This window comes from Gigantopelta aegis, chromosome 10 (assembly GCF_016097555.1).
Source record: "Gigantopelta aegis isolate Gae_Host chromosome 10, Gae_host_genome, whole genome shotgun sequence".
NCBI lineage: Eukaryota > Metazoa > Mollusca > Gastropoda > Neomphalida > Peltospiridae > Gigantopelta > Gigantopelta aegis.
Genome location: NC_054708.1, coordinates 85,548,953 through 85,570,314, shown reverse-complemented (window position 1 = coordinate 85,570,314; position 21,362 = coordinate 85,548,953). Strand labels below are relative to the sequence as shown.

Genomic DNA, 21,362 nt, shown 5'->3' with positions numbered 1-21,362 from the left:
CAGAATACATCATCTACGTTTGTCATCACCAGGACCCAATACACAAATACACTGAAATACAATATACCCTAATCAAAACCATGTAATATTTATATTACCATATCAGATGTTAGACAATTTTCTCTTAATATAATGTCCGCACTTCACAAGTGTCTTAAATATTACATAAATCAGATTTACTTAAGACTTTTGTTTTGCAATGACGTTACATACAACTACTAACACATATACACAATAGTATACCACAGTTATACAACAAACAAACAAAATCTACTTACGGTTGTCATCAACCCAGAGTTATACAGAATAAAATATTTCACAATATCTTAACACACAGTTTCTCTCTCAAGAACGTTATGTGACTGCCCACAACTCATTACATCTCCCAACTATATCCCCACTATGCATGCTTCACTCACAAACAAAAGTGTTCACCAATGTAAGCCCAAGCCCAAGTTCTTTACAAACACCTCTGCTAGTGATTACAGTATAAAAATATAGTTTGCCTTAGCAAGCTATGACACACAGTTCAACAATATATTCTCAATTACCCAAGTATTTACAATAAATGTTCTAAAATATAATATGGTTCTTATTTTAGTACCCTTGACTTGTGACACACCCCCCTACTTAAAATTTTACTTCACCGAATAAAATTATAACAAATAAACAATCACAAGTCACAGTACGTCAAAGTTACTCTCACGTTTCTACATCTCTCCCCCCCCCCCCGACAGCTCTACTATTCCACATCCTCATTATCACCACATCTACTTAAAAGATCTGCACACAGGTTGTCTTTGCCTTGTATACTCTTACATACAAACCTGTAGGGTTGCAGAGCCAACGCCCACCTAGTTACTCTTGCGTTTTCGAACTTTGATTTCTGAAGCCATGTCAATGCTCGATGGTCCGTTTCTAAAGTAAAATCGGTACCATACACATACTGAGCAAACTTACCTATTGCCCACACAATCGCTAAGCACTCTATCTCAATGGTTGCATATCTCTTTTCTCTCTCCTTCAACTTGCGACTGATGTATAATACTGGAAATAACTCACCTTCACTCTCCTGCATCAATACCGCACCCAACCCTTTACCTGACGCATCAGTTCGCATTGTGAAGTGTTCTCCCAACTTTGGTAACTTTAAGATTGGTGCTTTCGACATTTTGTCCTTCAATTCCTGAAAGGCCGAAATCGTTTCCTCTGTCCAACATAATACCTTGTCCTGACTATCCTTTGACATATTGGTCAATGGTACTGCTATCTCTGAAAAACGTGGAACAAATTTTCGATAATAACCGATTAAACCCAAGAATGATCTTAACTCCTTTTTGTTTTGCGGTCTTGATATTCCCATGATTTTCCTAACTTTCTTTTCCTCTGGTCCTATTTCTCCATTTCCAACTACGTGTCCCAAGAATTGTAAAGTCGTATGTCCAACGAAGCATTTGCTAGGTTTTGCTGTTAGATTAGCATCTTTTAACCTTTTAAACACTTCTTCTACAACCTCCAGGTGATCTTTCCAGGTCTCATTGTATATCAAAATGTCATCAATATAATTTAGTACATTTTCCATACCTTGCAATAAAGTTCTCATCATGCGTGAAAATACTGCTGGTGCGCTCACTATTCCAAATGGCATTACTTTCCATCTATACAGACCATGTGGTGTAATGAATGCAGTTGCATCCCGGGATTCCTCTTCCACTGGGAGTTGCCAATATCCTTTGCAGAGATCTAATTTCGTAAAGAATTTTGCTGTTGAAATTTTGCTCATTAATTCATCAATGTTTGGAATTGGTTCAGCATCGTATGCGACTATTTGATTTAAACGTCTATAATCGGTGCAAAATCTGTAAGATCCATCGGTTTTCTTCACTAACACAATTGGACTTGCATAAGATGATTTCGTTTTCTCTATCACATCCAACTCTAGCATCTGTTCTATCTCATCTTTTACCACGTTTGTTAAACTATATGGTATAGGGTATGGCCTTACTCGCACTGGTTCTGCCGAGGTTAACTCAAGTTTAAATGTTTCCAGTGTTGTTCTTCCTGGTATATCGGTTAACACATCACCAAATTTCTCTAATACCTTCTCTATTGACTTTCTTTGTTCTACATTTAATTCATTTGACAGTTCACATCTTTCCCAAGTCTCTGTTCTACTCAAGGATGGTAACACCACATTTAACCGTTTATCCACCTTTTCTACCTCCTCTGGCTCAATCATTTCCTTGTCAACTACAGCAACACAAACTATTTCTACATTCTCTTTTTTTTCATCAACCCTTCTATCCAAATATTTCTTTAACATGTTTACATGAAAGGTTTTGATTTTTCCGTTATCCATTTTGATTCGATAATCTAACTTTCCCAACTTCTCAACTACTCTGTATGGTCCCTGCCACATCATTTCAAGTTTATTTTTACACTTTGGTAATAGTAACAACACTTGATCTCCTACCTTTAACTGACGATCTTTCGCTTTTGCATTGAAATGTCTTCTATATCTTGTCGATGATTTCTCCAATTCATGGTGAGCAAGCATACAGGTTTCCTCCAATCTTGTCCGTAAATCTATTACGTACTGATATGTTGTCTTGATTTCTGGATCGGTTGTTGCATCGGTCCATAATTCTTTTAGAATTTGCATGGGGCCTCTTACTATCCTACCATATAGCAACTCAAAAGGGGAAAACCCTAAGCTATCTTGTGGTACCTCTCTATATGCAAATAACAGTGGCGCAATATATCTGTCCCAATCGTTTGGTCTCTCGATACACATTTTCTTTAACATAGATTTCAACGTTGCATTGAACCTTTCAACTAATCCGTTGCACATGGGATGGTAAGGGGTTGTGGTCAACTGTTTCAAAGATAATAACCTTCCTACCTCCTTCATCATATCCGAGGTGAATTGTGTTCCTCTATCCGTCAGAATTTCCTTTGGTACTCCAACCCTACTAAACACTCCTACCAAGGCTTCTGCAACTGTTCTTGTATCGATGTTTTTCAACGGGACTGCCTCCGGATACCGTGTTGCGTAATCCACAATAACTAATATGTACCTGTTCTTTTGGTTAGTCATTGGATCAATCGGACCAACTAAATCCACAGCTATTCTCTGAAATGGAATGTCAATTAATGGCATCTTACCTAATAATGCGTTTCCTATTCTACCTTTTGGAATGGTTCTTTGACATATGTCACACGACTGGCAGAATCGTCGTACATCTCCTTGCAACCCTGGCCAATAAAAGTGCTGCTGAACCCTGTCAATAGTTTTCTTTGTAGCCATGTGTCCTGCCATTATTGTTTCATGGCCGATCTTCATCACGCCTTGTCTCAACTTAGTAGGCACTACCACCTGTTCAAATACTTTACCATGTTCAACATTTGGCGATTGTGCTTTCCTTTTCAACAATCCTTTCTCTATCACAAATTTAGAAAAGTTTTGACCTCTCATGGTTTCCTCACCCTGTTTTGCCAAATTAAACAATTTATCTAAACTTCCATCCTTACCTTGTTCTAGCTTTATCTGGTCAGCCTTCATCTCCTCTATTTGTACTGTTGGTGTTATCAGTGATTTCATTTTACAACTTGCCTTTCTCATCTGTGCTCTGGTTTCCATTATTCCAATGGTCTGTGCTATATCTTTCTTCGTTACACCTTCTGCTCCTGTTACATTTCCAATTACAATGTCGTAAATAGGATTATCCAATACCATAGCTCTGACTTTTCCAGTAAAGTACGGTGTCTTGATATATGTTTCACACCAAGGGCTTCCTTAACTTCCCCATCCAGTGTAACGTAACTTCCCATTTCACCTGTCATGTCATTTTCGGGTACTAATGCTCTTCTTATTACCACTGTTGAACAACCCGTATCCCTAATGATAGTTGTCTCCTTTCCTAAGCATGTTCCAACAAAGACATTCATATTGCTATCTCTATCCAAAATTTTCTCTTTCTTTAGTGAAACCATACAACCAATGACTTCCTTAACACTTGTCTGTTCTGGTCGTTTCCTACTCGGACATATTCTAGCTATATGACCAGTTTTATTGCAAATGAAACATTTGGTGGCCATGGTCGAGAATCTAAGTTTCTATCGAGACTACTTCTGTCATTTCTATACTGATCAGTTAACCCTCTTCCTTTCTCAAATCCTGACTGTCCTCCTCTAACTCTACTATCTCCTAAATACTCACATCTACTTCTTCCCGCTTCTTTCTTACCATGATTCGTTTCTTTTCTTGCTTCCACAAACGTCTCTGCTAATTTCGCCATTTTAGAAGCATCTTCTGGAGTCCTTTCTTTTAGGTACAATGTTAATTCAGTCCCAGCTGAATTCAAAAGTTGTTCACGTATTATTAAATCAAACAATCCATCATAACTTTGCGTAATGTCACTCAGTTTGATCCATCGGTTCATATACCCAGTTAATCTGTTCAAAAATTGTGTGTACGTCTCTCCTGGTTCAATCTTAGCAGTTCTAAACTTCTGTCTAAACCCGTCTTGAGTAAGATCATATCTATACAACAACGCAGTTTTTAATTTGTCATAATCCATTGCATCGTCATTACTCAATCTCACATACACATCTCTAGCTCTACCTGTTAATAAAGTACCCAAGTGAATAGCCCATTCCTCTGGTGGTGACTTCTGCACTGTCAACATCCTTTCAAAACTGGTTAAATATGCATCCATATCATCTTTCCCATCTTGAAATATATGCATTTTAAGTTTAGCTTTGTGGACACCCGAATTATCACTTGACTTAGATAAACTACCACTATCTCTCTTACTTTTCTCAAACTCCAACTCCAGCTGGAATGCTCGTTCACGTTCCTGCTCTTGTCTTTCATATTTCCTTACCTCTTTAGCCGCCTCTCTCTCACGTTCCTTTTCCCTAGCATGTGCATCAGCTAACTCCTTAGCACCTTCTCTTTCTCTTGCTCGTTCTTCTCTATCTAGTCTCGTTTGTTCTCTCCATTCTTCCATCTGCTCCTTAACGAATTTCTGCAGCTCCAACTTCTCCAATCCTAGACTCTTACCTATATCCACAAATTTTTCAAACTCCATCTTAATATCTAAAAATACCAACCACAACACACACAAATATACTATTACCTTCATTCGATTTGATCCAAACTAACGTGAACCTTACTTCCACAGTTTTATGCTTACCTTGTATCCGCAATGAAGTCATAAACACTGTACGTGCTCCGTAACTCACTAACTAACAATAGCTATCTGTAATACCTACCTTTCTTATCTATCCCTCCACAATGTACCTCTAGCACAAGTATACACAATGACGAAACTAAACGCAGATCTCTTAGCTTGTGGTATTATACACTAGCCCTTTTATGTTCTAACAGTTATAATAACTAGTAGCCTACTACTGAGGCCAAACACTCTAATACAATGCCCTTGCTTCCTTTAGGTACCAACAATGTGACTTAATAAATAACAATACACTTGTTAGAAAATTATGTTGCCCTGCATCTCCACCATTTGTCACGGGTCGGTATCCCAAAAGAAACAAGACGATAACTCAGGAATCATTCATACACATTTATTTACATAACACTTCCCTCCCAACCAATACATATTGCACTATCACGCATGTAACACATATCACATGTAAATTAAACTATGAATCACTATTAAATAGAGTAAAAATCTTTTAACCACAAAATAATACTAAAATGTCTGTCTTCCACTATTCATCACATTTCACAATTCATCATCATAAGTCACCCTCATCATCACCCTTGTCATGATCATTCACTGATCATCTTCACCATTCCCCATTATCATTATTATCATTCACTAGAATCATCACACCTCATAATGATCATTCACTGATCACCGTTGTCGTTCACCAGAATCACTAACCCCCTCGTCACGGTCATTCACTGATCATCTCCATTCACCAGAATCATTGGTACCCTCATCACGATCCTTCACTAATCATCTCCTCCATTCACCATTATTACCACCATCATTCACCCGAATCATCAACACTCTTTGTCAGGATCATTCACAGATCACCTTCGTCGTTCGCCAAAAGCATTGACACCATCGTCACGATCCTTCACTGATCATCTTCTCAATTCACCATTATTACCACCATAATTCACCAGAATCATCAACACTCTTTGTCAGGGTCATTCAGATCACCTTCGCCGTTCGTCAAAATCATTGACACCGTCGTCACGATCATTCACTGATCATCTTCTCTGTTCACCATTATCACCACCGCCATTCACCAGACTCACTCTTCGCCAACTCCCAGAATACATCATCTACGTTTGTCATCACCAGGACCCAATACACAAATACACTGAAATACAATATACCCTAATCAAAACCATGTAATATTTATATTACCATATCAGATGTTAGACAATTTTCTCTTAATATAATGTCCGCACTTCACAAGTGTCTTAAATATTACATAAATCAGATTTACCTAAGACTTTTGTTTTGCAATGACGTTACATACAACTACTAACACATATACACAATAGTATACCACAGTTATACAACAAACAAACAAAATCTACTTACGGTTGTCATCAGTTATACAGAATAAAATATTTCACAATATCTTAACACACAGTTTCTCTTTCAAGAACGTTATGTGACTGCCCACAACTCATTACATCTCCCAACTATATCCCCACTATGCATGCCTTCACTCACAAACAAAAGTGTTCACCAATATAAGCCCAAGCCCAAGTTCTTTACAAACACCTCTGCTAGCGATTACAGTATAAAAATATAGTTTTCCTTAGCAAGCTATGACACACAGTTCAACAATATATTCTCAAATACCCAAGTATTTACAATATATGGTTCTTATATTAGTACCCTTGACTTGTGACAATGATACCCAAGTGATAATTTTCTATTCTTTGGGACTACGTAATTGGTCAGTTCGAACAGTACTTAATCAATAGTTTTACAGAACTATTTACAATAATAAACCATGTCCATTACCATTTTAGGGGCGACAGGTAATATTCCACGATACCGGTATGTATTTTTGTGTCTAGACAGCGTCAATTAATTGGCTTGTCTGGTTACCAATCAAATACACACCTGCCAATCAGGAATCACAGGTAGAAGCAACTAACAGCATAGACGAATTAACTAAGAAAACACTCCGTTTATCATGTCAGTACGTAGGTTAATGCATGGACAAAACATTGTTATATTATTTTGACTTGTTGTGTAGCCACTTTGACAATGGTATTTTATTTTGTATTGAAAAATAATATATATAGTGCTGGATATACTTATGGCTGGCTTACTGGGATGTGTATTATTACAGAACATTGCAATGTATGACTATATATGATCCCGCAAAAACCAGGTAGATTGTGTTTCCCTAGTTCTAAGGCTCATTCCTGACGTTACTCGTTAAGTATTACGTAACCACCAGCTCGCCAGAGGGCGTACTCAGTGAGATGGTACAAAATGGCTGTGCCCGTTATATATACTAGCCGTCACATTTAACCGTTTTATTAATTAACTATACGATTATACTTGTTGATATTAAGCAATAATGTGCATTATATATCGTTGAATATGCATACCAGGCCAAATGCCTTAATTGTCCCTTCCTTTAAGAAAAAATTGACTTGTTCAGGCATCGAAATAAGCATTGTGTCTGGTAACCCATTTACAGGTTACCACAAAATATAACCTATAGGTTACCACAACTATATGAAAGTTAGAATTGAATTCCTGTTACAGGCATCGAAAAACAGTTTTTTGAACGGTGTTTTGTTCTCAAAACAAATTTCCACGAACATCGGTATGAGAAATGAAATCCAGAAGTAAATTTATTTACTAGGCGCTGCTTAAATGCAGATTGCCAAAATTGCTTGCAATTGCACAAGTGCACACGAACATCGGTGCAATTACGTACGAGAAAATGAAATGCGGAAGTAAATTCATCTAGTGGATGCTGCTTAAACATGGAATAACTATAATTGCTTGCAATTGCACAAGTGCCCGCAAACATCGATGCAATTCCTTACAAGAAAATGAAACGTGGAAGTTCGGAATTTTATTGCCTGTTTTACGTTAGGAAACGAAACTACCGTTAACGTTGAAATTTTTGCCGAGTACTAAACACCGTTCTCGACTTTTCTTACATGTGGTAACCTCCCGGTAACCTGAACGCTTGTTCTCGACTTATTTCGATGCCTGTTTGTTGACAGCACTTTCACTAGGAATGGGGCAGTTCTTTTTTTTGTTTTGTTTGATTTTCGTTTTTTGGTCAGGATCTACAGTATATATATGTATATATATATATATATATATATATATATACTCTTCAAAAAAAGAAACGCAAAAGGGTACAAATGGGTTATAACTCCGATTTTATGTTTCCTACCGGTTCATGCTTTGTGAATATAAGGTCATTGCATGTCCCAAACACATTCCCACGGTTACATTCGATAAAACGCAGCTACTGTACAATAAAGTTCCAAAATGTGAATATTCGCAAAAACGCAGCCACGTGCAAACCATGTCACCACTGCACGTGCGTTGTCTGCACGTGCAACATGAACACCGACAGTATAAAAGTGCAGGGTGTTCGCTTGCCTGGCCTCTGTATCTGGCCGACAGTTGACAATCCAGGACATGCCACGTCTCAGTGAACCGCAGAGAAACAATGCCATCAGCCGACTAGACGCAGGCGAATCCAGAACGGCCGTTGCCAGGGCATTCCATGTGTCCCCAAGCACCATCTCCAGACTGTGGGACCGTTACCAGCAACATGGATCAACACGTGACCTCCCTAGATCCGGTCGACCACGGGTCACTACCCCCGGGCAGGACCGCTACATCCGGGTACGCCACCTTCGGGAACGATTGACTACTGCCACCTCCACAGCCGCAGCAATACCAGGTTTGCGCAGGATATCCGACCAGACCGTACGGAACCGCCTACGTGAGGTAGGAATTCGTGCCAGACGTCCAGTTCGAGGTGTCATCTTAACACCACAACACCGTCGACTCCGACTGCAGTGGTGCCAGATTCATCGACAATGGCCTCAACTGCGATGGAGACAGGTGTGGTTCAGTGACGAGTCCCGATTTCTGCTCCGACGTCATGATGGAAGATGTCGCGTGTATAGGCGTCGTGGTGAACGTTATGCGGCAAACTGCGTGCAGGAAGTGGACAGATTCGGCGGGGGTAGTGTCATGGTGTGGGCAGCCATCTCACACACTGGCAGAACTGACCTGGTCCACGTGCAGGGCAACCTGAATGCACAGGGCTACATTGACCAGATCCTCCGGCCACACATCGTTCCAGTTATGGCCAACGCCAACGCAGTGTTCCAACATGACAACGCCAGGCCTCACACAGCACGTCTCACAACGGCTTTCCTACAGAACAACAACATTAATGTCCTTCCTTGGCCATCGACATCACCTGATTTGAACCCAATTGAGCATCTATGGGACGAGTTGGACCGATGCCTCCGACAGCGACAACCACAGCCCCAGACCCTGCCCGAGCTGGCAGCAGCCTTGCAGGCCGAGTGGGCCACCATCCCCCGGGACGTCATCCGTACTCTGGTTGCTTCAATGGGCAGGCGGTGCCAGGCAGTTGTCAACACACGCGGAGGCCACACCCAGTATTGACTCCAGATGACCTTGACCTTGGTGGTGTGTCCTATCACTTACTCACAATGGACTAGAGTGAATTGTGAACAATCCTGCAACATTTGGTAATTATCGGACTCACCATTCAATAATTAAATCAATTCTCCAAATGTTACGACAATGTGGTTTTGCGTTTCTTCTTTTGAAGAGTATATATATATATATATATATATATATATATATATATATATATATATCTCTCTATATCTCTCTCTCTCTCTCTCTCTCTCTCTCTCTCTCTCTCTCTCTCTCTCTCTCTCTCTCTCTCTCTCTCTCTCTCTCTCTCTCTCTCTCTATATATATATATATATATATAATCTCTATCTCTATCTATAGATAGATAGATAGATAGATAGATATATAGATATATCTATAGATATATCTATAGATATACATACACATACACATACACATACACATACGAGCTGTCACATGGGAAAACCTACAAGTTGGCAACAAAAAAAAGTTTGTCTTATTTTTTGGTAAATACCCTTTGGTAATAACCTTACAAAACTAAATCTCAGGTATTTGGGCTCTATCTTAATTATATCTCAGTGTTCTACACTCGGTTTTATAACTTACTCTTCTTTGGCTAGTGGAGAAACAAAATTTACTAGCCAAGCTTAAAATGTTACTCGCCACAGTGCGACACTACTCATTTTGTATCATTTATGAATGTGTTGTAAGTATCTGGATTGTTTTCACCAAATTACTAAAATCAACGATGAGTTCCAAATTGTACCGACAATTAATACGGAATTCACAGTGATCAATCGGACAACTTCGTAAATAGTGAAATGTTCCGACCGCACAATGATGTCAACAAATTTCGTTTGTTTTCGCTCCAAAAATGTCTATTGTCCGAACCAAATTGTTAACAACTAAGAAAAATTACTCTCCTACCTTTAATTGCCGTGAGATTTCCTCCAAAGTTTGTCCAGACACAAATAGCAAAAAACCCACTTCAAATATGCAGATTCCACACACGAGACTGCAACGATGTCGCCGATATGGTCTTTGCTGAGATTGCATAGGGAAAAATACATGCAGTTTTCTGCCGTCTGCCATGTTGCTTGTTTATGGAATACTCTTCAAGAGGGGTGAAAACCTCCAAAATATGTGACACAATTAATATAAAATCAATGATCTCTAGTGGTATCATTAAACTAATAATAATAATAAATAATATGACATCATCACGTTTGCTTTTATATCATAAATTATTATGACGTTGTTAGATAAGTCCTATCCTTTCACCCCTCTTGAAGAATATTCCATAAAAAGTCAAAATGGCAGCTGACACAACATTACATGCTTTTTGCCCTATGCGCTCTCAGCGAAGTCGATATAGGTGACATGGTTATCATCTGGTATGTGGAATCTGTGTTATTGTAATGCTTTTTTCAAGATTTCTGTCTGGACAAACTTTGGAGGAAATCTAACGGCAATTAAAGGTAGGTGAGTAATTTTTCTTAGTTGTTAACAATTTGGTTCGGACAATAGACGTTTTTGGAGTCAGTCGCCAGATGGCGACGATAATAAATTCAATCAGTCGCCACGCCAACATTTTGGTTGCATTGGCGACCATTTTGGTCGCAACGTAGAACACTGTATCTTTTGAAAATACAGCATTAATGATGTCACGTTTTCAAAATCAAAGTAGACGGCGTCAAAATGAAATTTCGACGTTATTACCGTATTTTAGGTTACTTCCCGCCCAATTTCAATGAAATCAATTGATTTGGAATCGGTACTTTTTTCATTTTATTTTTACCCAGTATTTTTAGTTACCTATATATTCTGATTTTTTAAATATTTTTTTAAAAACGATATATTCCGATTTAATTTTTTTAAATAACTCTACAAATCCCATACATGAATGTAATACTAATTAGTGAGAGACATGAAATTGAGGAAACTACCAACATTTCACACCAATGTTTTTAAATTTTCTGTTACATATTGCACCCCACCCCACTTTATTCAGATTCCTGTATCCACTAGGGAGTAATTTCATATTTTGTTGGCGTCATACTGTCAAACGATATTGTTTCATTCTTCGGTTGGTGGTGGGCATGTTGTAACCTGGTAGTTGGGGCGGACAAAGGGTTGAATGGTTTTATATTTAGTTTTGTTTGTTGTGACAAGTGTTCTCGCTGCTCCATTTAAGCGGGGCGGCTGGCCCTCTATTGCATTTTGCTACCCCGCTTTCGTATTTTGCTGCCCCCTTTATTTTTCTTCATCCCTCTTTATTTTCCCGCATCCTACTATATTTTACAGAACCCAGTTTCGCTATTTTATATTGGACACTTTTTTTCACATTGAAAAAAAAAATCGATCAGTCACCACACTCAACATCAAAGAAAACAAGCCGTGGTGTGGAAAAATTTCAGTAGCATACTATAACGTAATTTAACACTATTTTAACAGCCTCGGTCAATCAATCTTTTGTGTTCACTAACTTTCGTCTGATATTTTGTTCTCAATTGCAGATATAGTTGGTCGTAACTGATGGTTTTTAATTCTTTATAAAATAGAAACTTTTCATTTTTGGGGCAGTGTTCTCGCTGCTCCATTTAAGCGGGGCACCCCGCCCCGCTATTCCATTTTGCCGCCCTCCTTTCACGTTCCCCGCCCTCCTTTATTTTTGAGCGCCCCTCTTTATGTCCCAGCACCTATCTCCGCTATTTCCAAATGCACTTTTTTCCACACAAAAAACTACGATCAGTCTGCACACTGGACATCAAAGGAAACAAGCCGCGTTGTGTACGTAAAAGCAATTGACGAAACATTTACGACCGTTACCGTAAAGTAATTTAACAGTATTTTTAACAGCCTCTATTTTGTCCAACATCTGTATCCATTTGTATGTTTGATAGATACAATAAAAGTTATATTTTATGTAAGCAATGAAAACATTTAGTTTTTTTACGAATTCGGCAATCTCCGACTGAAAAAAACCCTCTTATTTGGCGCCAAATTTGTCACGTGATCAGAACGGTCATTCTGTCTTCTGTTTCCACTAACTATCGTTTGATATTTTGTCCTCAGTTGCAGATATAATTGGTTGAAACTGATGATTTTTACTTTCTGTTATTCTGTTTATTCAGCAGTTCTTTATAAAATATTGTAAACTTTTCATTTTGAGGGGATATGAACGCTTATAAAAACAACGGAAGTGGTAGTGTTTATCATTAAAATCATTTATCTTGAGTGCCAAATAATATATACACCGCCTTTACAAAAACGAAACTGCTTTTTATCAGCTGGCGATAATATTTTATCACAGCGATCGATTTATTCGATGAAGATGGAAATAACAAAAATGTATCTGACATTAGGGGATCACTTTACAAACATCTTTATTGTTTTTCGTATTTCTTGAAATCTTTATTAAAAATAATAATATTAAAATTTTGATCGGTCCAGCAAAACCGGAACTGCCTGTGAATGTCAGACCGATATCATCTTCGGTTCAATTAAAAGATGAGTATGCCTTTTCTCAAAGTCTACCAACACACAACAATATGATAACCAAACTACCCCCCCCCCCCCCCCCCCCCCTTTTTTTTTTTTTTTTTTTTTTTTGCTTTTCGTTTATTGGTGGGTTGGGTTTTTTTGAAGGGTGTTGTGCCGACCGGCCGCCCTCCTTTAATTTTCACCCAGCGAGAACACTGGGGGGGTATCACCGCTTATAAAAATAACGGAAGTGGCAGTGTTCATCATTAAAAGTATTTTTTTGGGACGCCAAATTATATATACACCGCCTTTACAAAAACGAAACTACTTTTTATCACCTGGCGATATCAGACATGATATCCTAATTTAGGGGATCACCTTTATTTGTTTTAGATATCTTGAAATCTTTATTCAAATAATATTAAAACAAGGGGTATGTCTTTTTGCAAAGTTGACCAATACCCAATGATAGGCCTACACGTAGCCCAAGTACTCGGGCTAGCCTATACGGTAACCATGTTTCCCACTTTTTTTTTCTTTTTCTCTTCTGCTTTCTTTTTTAGGGGGAGGGTGGAGGGGGCTTCTACCCTCCTTTAATTTTTACCCAGCGAAAATATTATGTATGTCTACATTTCCGTCTGCTGTTTTTCCATTTCCCTCAACTTCAAAATATGGTCATAAATTTGATTTTCAGATTATTTTCTAAAAGACAATCCACTGCATCCTTTCTGTAACTCGTGCTAATTGGATCAGGTGCAGTGTGATTCTGCTCACTGGTGTTATTATTAGATAAGTGTTTGATTCTATGTTCAGTATTATTGTCAACATCTACTGGACTGTATTTATCATATATTCATCCAATACAGTTACTGTAAAGTTTAAGTTAGAGAACATTGATTTATTAATCATCGGCTATTGGATGTCAAATATTTTGTAATATTGACCTATAGTCTTACAGAGGAAACCCGCTACATTTTTTTATTAGTAGCAACAGACGTTTTATATGCACCATCCCACAGACAGGATAGCACATACCACGGCCTTTGATATGCCAGTCGTTGTGCACTGGATGAGATGAGAAATAGCCCAAAGACTCCACCGACGGGGATCAATCCCAGACCTACTGCGCATCAGGTGGGCACTTTACCACTGGATTACGTCCCGCTCATCATCTAATACAGATAATGTTTCTTCCGTTTCCACTGTTCTTAGTCTTGGTTTTCTAATTTGAATTCAAAAATGTGCCTCAAAGAGTAGGTCTACTTCAGGCTCTTGTAAAATTGAGAGAGAGAGAGAAGGGGGGGGGGGGGGGGGGGGGAGGGAGAGGGAGGTAGGTAGGTAGGTTATTACCAGTGTTTTTTCGGTATCGTCAATATCATATATTAGGAATAAAAATTGTGTTATGCGAGTATAATACATTATTTTTATTCCTAATATATGATATTGACAATACCGAAATACACGAGGGTAATAATCTCTTTATCATATAAGCTCAAGCTTAATGCAACATGTTTTAGTAAACTGTACACGCAACTTTAATTCCAGTCCGCCATTACTAGATATTCAAATGATGTAAGAATATGTGGTGTGGTGTATTATTGAATGGAAATGATGTCAAACTTGAATGTCGTCATTTTGAATGTCCTTACCTCAAAACAAACTAGGGCTTATCGTTTTTATGTTTTCTGAACGCTGGACAGCTTTCAGTGTCAAATTGCCATTGAAATGTTTTTATTCGATGACTATGAATGCATACGTCAATTATGGAGTGTCACACAAGTACGTTTGCTTAAATGTCAATAAACCTATTGTGCCGTGACCTCAATTAATTTACATCTAATTTGCAAAGTTATCAAATTCTTAAAGTATGTGATCGTAAAAATATCACATACCGTATATCTTCGCCTGTAAGTCGATCTCGGCTATAAGTCAAGTCCCTAATTTCAAGCCCTGAAAACTTATTTTTTTATTGACCCGTTTATAAGTCGACCCATGAAAAACAACTTATAAATATTGAAGTATTTCTTATTTTTAGCACATGAGAACAGTAATGAACAAAAGAAAAGTATTTTACAAACTTCGGTTTTCACTTTTTGTATATCGCAATCGAACTATACATAGCATCAAAACGAAATATTCCCTTAGTAGATATTGAAAGCTGTTTGACTGTTACCGTATGGCACTGTACAGCATGGTTTTGTGCACAGACAACAACTTTATTTATAAACACTGACAACAGATCACTACGATTAAACTGAAAGTATCAGTTAATCACATGTTTTTCCGCCATATTAATACAGGGCTCGAAATGCAGTGTTAGTACATGCACCGGTGCATGCTGATTTTTGTGTGTGCATGTAACTTTTAAAACTGGGTGCACGCGGTGCATGCTAATATTTTTCAAGTACTGTGTATTGCGTATACTAGTATCCTGTTGTCTACCAGATTCAGACTCAAGTTGTTGAATTTTGCGTATGCATTTCGTAATCTGTTCGCCACATGAAAATGATAACTTTTATCTTATAGGCACATCCATTTTGTATCCCATAATCCTATTTACAACAATAGCGCCCTTTCGGTCATTTCCGTGAAATATATTTGCGAAAATTGCCGGCAATATCTCGGTTATATCCGTGAACGGTATTAGGGAAGGTGGTCGAGACCGACTTTGGGGTGTCCACACGCATAACACAGTTGTTGTCGTCACTATTATAGATCTCTGTAAGGCGTAGATGTCAGACATTAATACTGATAGTGACAATTAAGACAGTTAAATTAAAAAGAAAATGATAATCAACACTGTAATCAAGGTAATTAAAATAGTAGTTTCCTCATTGTTAACAGTATTTACCTTATTTTTGGTGCATGCAGAATTTTAGTGGTGCATGTAACTTTTTTTTCAGCATGCACCTGGTGCATGTAGATTTTTTTTCTTCATTTCTAGCCCTGTAATACATGTAAGAAGGATAACTCTGGAAAGTACACTGGTTTTTGTACCAAATGATGTATGTCCCTATTGCTCTAGTGAACTGCAGAGATCAGTCTAAGCTGTTTTAAGGGAAAGCTCAGTAATATTCATGAAGTTAATCACCGATAAAACATTGTTTGAACAACCATTAATGCCAGTGACCAGATTTCAAAATAAACTCACTACTAGTTTTGCTATTAGTGATGACTGTTATTTTAACTAAGTGTTCTCTTGGCAATGTGAGTGAGATCACACGCCTTTTTGCATAACCCAAACCGTTCTAATGCCCCCAAAAAAAGGTTATAAAAAATAAATGTGTCAAATTAACGTATTTGACTATAAATACAGGGCATACTTCAACAATAAAACTTGTAAAATAATCCCCAAAACGGTAATATTTTTGGGTGAATTTTTTTTACCCTCTTTATATTTATTAATTTATAAGTCGACCCCCCAAGTTATAAAATAATTTTTGGGTGAAAAAAATTTGACTTATAGGTGCAGATATACGGTACTTTGATTGCACTAAAAAATTAAGATATATGATAAATAATAGATTTATATAAAGTAGTGTAAAGTGGTGGTACAGATCCCCACCCCGGCCTCTCGGTTGCTATCAACCTGAGAATGGCCAGAAATGTAACTATTACATATACAGATATTTATGTTTGAAGCAAGAATATGTAGCCTGAGAAAAATGTAAGGTTTATTTATAAGAGATTAAAGTAGCCGGCAACTTGATAATATGGCTACAAACTCAGGATGGCCCCTTTATTATAAACTCAAGAGGGTTTATTATGCACAGTCAAAAGGTACTTCATTTGAATGTTGGAAGCAAACATATGAAGTATTATGCCTTGGACGATGGACAAGCCTGAATTTAAGCTGAAATAATTAAAATGATGAGAGAAAAAGAAGAGTTAGGCCAATAAATATACAGAATTTCACATATGTTGTTTTCACTTCCTATTTATTGCACAAGTTTATTTTGCGCAAGAATATATACAAGACCGCTACACGGTTTCGTGTGGTATGTTCTTTCGCAAAATAAACGAGTGCAATAAATAGGAAGGGAAAACAACGTATGTGAAGTTTTGTATTTATTACATACCTTCTTTTATGTTTAACAAAAACCGTTTTTAATTTAATGTCATAGCAACACTTTGTTAAATCTATGATCAAAACTCCTTTCATGGATTCATTTAACGTTAAGAATCATACTCTGTGACAGCCTTGTGTAATGTTTCAAATAAAATATGACGTCATTTGTAAATCATGTATGATGTAAGTAAATAAAAGGCACTAACTGCTGTAAAAAGAAAAAGGGAATTCCCCATTTAAAAGTTCCGGTCCAGATTGCACATATGTGTGGTACAGAATAAAGTTATTACACGGTTTCAAAAGGCCTTTACCACTATAGTAAGACTGAATAGGTAGGTAATAAAATAAATAAATACATATTTTTTAGATCACATATACTTTCAGAATTTGATAACAGTAAATTAATCAAGGTATTGGCGCTACGTTTATTGACATTTAAGCAGACGTACTACAGTGACACTCCAGAATTGACTTATGCATCAACAGTCATCAAACAAAAACACGTCAATAGCAACTTTACTTTTAAAGTTGTCCAGCGTTCAGAGAAAAAAAAGAGTCATGTGCAAGTTTATTTTGATGTAAGGATATCCGATGTCGTTTCCATTCAAAACGACACTGCATCACATATACATACATCATTTGAATATAATCTATCGATGGTTAACTGGTAGGCCTATACATTTACAGTGTTCGAGATTAAAAATTTGGGGCATTATCCCATTTGGATACTAACATTTCAAAATCTGGTATTCCACCTGAGAATTTAGTATCCCACTTAAATGAAATTCACAAATAACATCGTAACAAACTTGGACGACACTCTTCTCGTTCCCAGTCTATTGCTACGCCGCAATCGAAATAGTGAAATTCGTAAAGAAACAGAATCGGCAAAAAGATTTGTTGCATCTATTTTTGAGTAATACTGACATAAATTAATATTTAGCAGCAATCTGTAAGTGTTTCTGACATTACTAATGATAAACCTACCTGTATCAACTTTCTGCAGATGTGGAATCAATATCTCAAATAAAATTTGAAGGGAGGAAACTTCCAACAAAAACAATAGCGACTTAGGTCTCACTACACAGATCACTTCCGGGTGAGAGTTGATTGATCACGGTCCACTATAGTTCCTAATTGTGACACATGTTATGGTTCACATATTCACTTCTAGGAAATGGTGAAGAATTAAAACAATATGTATGTTTAATGGTAAGCCTTCTGGCTGTATTTTGCCCATGTTATTTTGTAATATTGTGCATCAACCTTTTGGGACATGGGTATATAGCGCAAGTGACAGCCGGAGTGAATCGGTTAATGAACCACCTGTTCGGACTGGTACTATAGCAAAAAACTGAAACGGAAATTTTCTCAATTTTGGAGTGAAAATAAATGCTTATATAATTTATGTTCGCAATGATGTATGTTGTTAGTGCCAACGAGAACCCGTTCTATGGGAAATCTTTGCTTGAAGTTGGGCAGTTTAACATGGGTTTCAATGGCAGATGACATCTGTGTAGTGAAACCTTAGGGGTTCCCAGTCTATTGCTATGCCGCTATTGCTCCAGTGTAGCATTAGACTGGGTACAAGTTAGGGAGATATTATTATCATGGCATAGCATTAGACTGGGTACAAGCTCGAAAATACTGTTACTTAGCCTAATAACTTCACCAGTAAATGACGACGTTCATTGTTTCAGCAAAAAATAAAAATGCAGGATTAAGAAAACAACAACATATGGTATCCCTGTGGGATACTGGGTTATTGAAGTCTGGTATTCAAAATAAAATTATGGTATCCCTGGGATATCGGGATACCGTTAATCTCGAACACTGATGTATATATGCAGTTTACAAAAATATGTTGTATTAATTTTGAAATTATATAATAAAGAGATTGTTACCCTTGTGTGTTTCAGTATCGTCAGTACTATAGATTAGGAATAAACAAAATGTAATTATGCTCGGCAGACTTAAAGTTGTATGTGTCTCATATGAATGAGAAGGAAAGTAAATGAAAGAAAAACATAAAAAGTAAAAATAAAATAAAATAAATATAAAATAAATATAAAATGCCAGATATTTCAAATGAAGTTGTATGTGTGAAGAGTAAATAAAAGAAAGAAAGAAAAAAAATAAGAAAAAATAAGGTAAAGATTTTTTTTTAAACTTTGTAAATACCAGATATTTCAAATGAAGTCTGATATAAATGATAGTGAAACGTAAATAAAATAAATAAATAATAAGTAGATAAGACATGTAGCATTGATTAGTAGTTATATGACTGTCTTTTTTTAATAAAACGATACGGTGAAAATATAGCTGTGACAAAGGTCTATGTGAGGTACAGATTTTGTTGGGTTTTTTTAGGTGGAATGGGAAGCATATTTTATTAAATTTTAAATGCTGATACATGTGGAGAATTAAACATCACTAGAAATCCACGTGAATATAACTATAATTCTAATTGTTAAAACGCGCTCTCCCACAGATGGTTGACATAATTATTGACCCAACAAGGTATTAGATGACAATAATATATACATTTGATTTGTACCTAAAAGTACTTTATTGAACCGTCTACATAACCCACCATATCACACTTATTATTGATATTTTATAAAAATAATTGAATTATGGGTACGGTCCATAATTCTGAGAAAAATAACGGCTATTTGGAGAGTCACGTGACGGGAATAACTGCAGTGCCAAAACGATTTACCAAGCTTGTGTAAGGAAAACGCTTGACCGTCCTCTGCGATGTAGGGTAAATAAAAAAACAAAAAAACAATGAAAATAAGTTATTAAAAAATACTGTACTGTACTGAATGATAATAAGCTTATACATTAATTTATTTTAGTAACAGAAGCATGTTAAATGTCGACAATCCCGACTAGTTAGGCCTTTGCATCTATAGGTAAATTTATCGTTAGTCGTACGCGAAAAAATGTAAACATCTAGATCACAAACACCGTAATTTTCCACCTTGTCAAATTAATTATTATACAAAATATGCCATAACAGCTGACTTGGGATAGGAATTGTTACATTTTTAAAGAATACTCTGAACTAGACGGTGTTTATATATGATGTGACTATATATACGAAGGCCGTGTCTATAGCCTCCACTAACGAGAGCTGGCTATATTCACAGCAAAAATGTATATAGGCAGTAAATAAGTACATGTATTTGATTGATCCATATTACCGAACCATCTGGAACAGGAGGAATACATACTAAGTACTGTAAAAACAGTGCATTTTCTGAACTGGGGAGGGGTGAGGGAATATATGAATTTAGTGGACCCTTTTGTGTACATTTTTCATAGATATATGAATGGCGTCATATTGTCACTACAGTACTAACAAAAAATTAATTATAATAAATAAATAATAATAATAATAATAATGATGATGAATAAATAAATAAAAATAACAGTTACAAATTATCAGCAGCTGAGGTAGATTAACTGAAAGAGAAACTAACACGGACAGTACACAGACTAACAACAGGGCTTGAACAATAATTTTTCACTGATTGCAATTTTGAGGCTGCTTACGTAAATTTTGTAAAAAAGTTAATTTTACTATAAATAAATATGACTAAAAGGTTATTTTGCTGTATTTAGTCACATTTCAAATGCTCAAAATTGCAAGGGGCAATAAAACTCAAAATGAACTTGTCCCTGCACGTAGAACTGGATTCAACTGGGTTAAGTAATAATTAGCCAACCTTTGGACGACAAAACATGCAACAGTACACTGGTTTTTTACGCTATACATTAAAACCGAAATACCACTTTGTGAACCAGTCAAAATAATTTGCACACGTGCCTAATAATAATAATAATAAATGGTGAGTTCATGTTCCGACTCAGACTTTTTATTATTTTATTTCTGCGTATTCGCGGTTATTTTTGTCATGAAATAATATATTTTTTATTATTTGAATTTATATAATATTTGCCATGTATATAGCCGGCCCTCATTTGCCAAGTCTCTATACACAACGATCAATTATATAAAATCCAAAAATACATTATATGGTTGTCGTATATATAGCCTCATCACTACAAGTCTGTTTTTCCGTATTTTTCATGTCTCATCACAAGAAGAGTTCCAAATTAAA

General features: G+C 36.7%; 1 protein-coding gene across 2 annotated transcripts in view; it reads left to right on the top strand.

Moving 5' to 3' along the window:
* Positions 1-21,362, top strand: part of LOC121382662 (cubilin-like) — a 155,745-nt gene that overhangs the window by 2,258 nt on the left and 132,125 nt on the right. The window lies entirely within an intron of this gene.